Raw genomic sequence first — 3919 nt, 5'->3', positions numbered from 1 at the left:
TTTGGGGTCAGTCGTTGCCGTGGAGATAGGAAACCAGAGCTGGTGGGTCAGAGTTTGGCGGTAGGAGCATCTGGTGGGGTCAGAGGTCAGATCAGAGGTTCTGAATCGGGCCAGCCGAGACTCGCAGGCTGAAACCGACCCAAACAACCAGCCGAGCAGAACCAGAACCTGGTATAATGTTGGCTGATGGGCGCTGGGTCCAGTCCAATCCATCAGAACCAGCTGGACATGATGAGTTCAGTCGGTCTCACTGGGATTCCAACAGCTGTTTCAGTTCTGCATCACAAAGTGTGCTGCTGTGTGTGTGTGTGTGACTCTAAATGTGTGCGGGGCTGAATTAATGACAAAAGATCCAAAAACGTCTTGAGACTAATTTAGCTCCATAAATTGGCCAATAAGCTGCTAAGCAAGCTCTGCTCTGATTGGTCGGAATCAGTCCGTCTGTAAGTGCCTTGAGCCAACGTGATTGGCTGCGTGGGAGGAAGTGAGGGGTAGGAGCCAATCAGATCGATCTCAGAACAGTGGAGAAAACAAGGTTACCATGACAACAGCCGCCAACTGATTTCACAGCAGCTAATCCGTTCTGAAGCTGCGACTTTGGGAGGTTTGAGATCAGCCAACATACAAATACACACACGTGTGCGCGCACACACACCCACACACACACACCCACACACACACCCCCACACACACACGCCCACACACCCACACACACACGCCCACACACCCACACACCGACACACACACACGCCCACACACCCACACACACACGCCCACACACCCACACACCGACACACACACACGCCCACACACACCCACACACACACGCCCACACACCCACACACACCCACACACACGCCCACACCCCACACACACGCCCACACACCCACACACACACACCCACACACCGACACACACACACGCCCACACACCCACACACACACGCCCACACACCCACACACACCCACACACGCCCACACACCCACACACGCCCACACACCCACACACACACCCCCACACACACACGCCCACACACCCACACACACACGCCCACACACCCACACACCGACACACACACACGCCCACACACACGCCCACACACACCCACACACACCGCCCACACACCCACACACACACGCCCACGCACCCCACGCCCACACACCCCACACCCACACACCACACACACCCCACACACGCCCACACACCCACGCCCACGCACCCACACACCCACACACACCCACACACCACACACACGCCCACACACCCACACACACACGCCCACGCACCCACACGCCCACACCCACACACCCACACACACCCACACACACGCCCACACACCCACGCCCACGCACCCACACACCCACACACCCACACACACCCACACACACGCCCACACACCCACACACACACGCCCACACCCACACACACACACACACCCACACACACGCCCACACACCCACACACACACGCCCACGCACCCACACACCCACACACCCACACACCCACACCCACAGCAGGTGAAGCAGCAGATCGATGGTGATCAGAGGAGGAGAAATGAACTTTTAAAGTGACGTAAAGCTGCTGCTCTGACATGCTGTAGATCCAGCAGCTCTGCAGCACAAACACACCGCCGGAGTGTGTGTGAAGAGTCTGCTATTGACCCAGCACACACACACACACGCCTTCCTCCTCACACACACACCATCACTGCTGTCGATACGATCTGGGGAATTCACACCTAATTGTGTTTGACTGCAGGTCGCTACAGATCGATAACAGACACAAGTTTGTACACACACACCCACACACACACACACAACACACACACACACACACACTACAGCCAACAGTCTGAAGCTGGTCAGAGTTCAGAGGACTCGGTTTAAATCGTTTCCTCAGTCTAAGAACCATAATCTCTGAACAAGCTGCAACTTGTGATTATTTTAGTAATCGATTATTCTGATGATTAATCAGATTAAGAAATTTCAGATTGTTGTGCAGATTTTTCAGTATGGACTCAAACCGTTTCATACGACAGTTAGAAAACTGTAAGATGTTTGTATTTTTGTAAAGTTTTGTCTTGATTTCTGCTCTGAGTGCGATGTTCTGTCCACCGATGGTCTTTGTACTCCCGTTGACGATTAACTGATTAATTGACGATTATTTCAGAGTACGATCCTGAAACCTCTGCGGTTTGCTGACTGGCCCAGTTGATGTTCAAACAGAGAAATCCAGCTCAAATGGGAGGAAACCCAGAGGCAAAACTGAAGGAGAATCAGTAATAATTAATAATTCATGTAACAAAAAATAACAAACTCAGGCAAAAGAAATGTTTCCAAATCAGTTTCTTTCATTATAAAACATGTTTGTTCTTCATTCAGTGGGAAGAAAATCCTGAAATTTTACTCCAGTAAGAGTAAAAATACTTCATAATAAAGTTACTCAAGTAAAAATAAAAGTACCGTGCAGTAAAAGTACATTTTTCTAAGAAGTTACTGAAGTTAATGTAACTAGTTACTACCCAGTTCTGCTCTGCTGACCTCGGAAACATCAACAGCCAGAAATCAGATCTAAAGGTGATAAAAGTCATTATTACGATCAATAATCATCCAGTATTGATCATTATTAATAATCTGGGATTATGATCAATAAGAGGCTGATAAAATCAGATGAACACTCTGATCAGTTTGTTTCTGATCAATAAGATTTCATGTCTGTTTTCTCCACTGTTTGTTTCACAACAACATGAATAAATATCAGTAAATATGATGAAAGGCCAGAAGCTCCATCTGTGGAAACACTAAACAGTTTCTCATCATTTTTATCACAACAGGACCATAAAATATCCTCATAATTCGTTCTGTCACCGTAAACTTGGAAAAAGCTTCAACGCTGCAGCTGGAGAACAATTTAAAAATATAAAATAAATAAACTATAACAGTTAAAACGGACAGTAAAACCTCTGCTTCAGTTTAGACAGGAAAACAGGCTAAAGGGGCAACAAGCCACCAAAACATCCTGGATCAGCGTGACTTTAATCTGAGAACTCAGTATCTCTGGACCCAGATCCTCTACAGAACCAAACAGTTACAGAAGCAACAGAACATTCCTACAGAACCAGAACCCAGTTCTAGGTCCCGTTCAGACCTGACTAATCACAGCCAGATCAACGACCTGCTGCTCTCTGCTGAACGTCGAGCCAGCAGCTGAGCCAGAACACAGACATGATGGACGGCGCCTCGGGCCGGACGCCTGGACCGGGCCGGACAACTGGACCGGGTCGGACACCTGGACCGGGCCGGACGCCTGGACCGGGCCGGCCGCCTCACGCTAAAGCAACGAGAAGGAAGAGAACCTGCGGGGGGAAGTGACCGACGTTTCCAGGCTGACCAAACAGCTGCAGCTCAAACGATTCATTTCTCACGATTCCTCACTAAAAACATGAAAAATTTACAACTGAAATAATTACACCGGTTTAATCACGATTGTCGAAAACATAAACTGAATTAATCGGTTGTTGGAATAATTGTCATCATTCGTTAGCTGGAGATTTCAGCCACTAAAACTGAGAACGTCAGAGCAGCAGCCAGCGGAGCCACTGAGGCGATTCATGAAAATCCTGAAGGCCAAAAGCAAAACGCTGAACACCGAGGCAGTTAGCTTCATCGCTAAAGACGCTTTAATGAAAAAACACAGTTTCAATAAAAGCAGGAAGTTTACACTTTTTCCCACTAACCGACGTTTTTCCTGTTTTCCCGTCTGAGCCGAAGATTCATATTTATATTTTGAAGGGCAAGTTTGTTTACAGAGACTAAATAATCCATTTATTTATTTATGTAAAATGTCTTCCGATTCAGAGTTCTTCAGAAATGAGTTTGTTGATCTTTGAGAGGCTGAACTTCATTATGACATTTTTTAT

This window comes from Xiphophorus couchianus, chromosome 13, assembly GCF_001444195.1.
Source record: "Xiphophorus couchianus chromosome 13, X_couchianus-1.0, whole genome shotgun sequence".
NCBI classification, from domain to species: Eukaryota; Metazoa; Chordata; class Actinopteri; order Cyprinodontiformes; family Poeciliidae; genus Xiphophorus; species Xiphophorus couchianus.
This window is presented reverse-complemented; position numbering follows the sequence as displayed.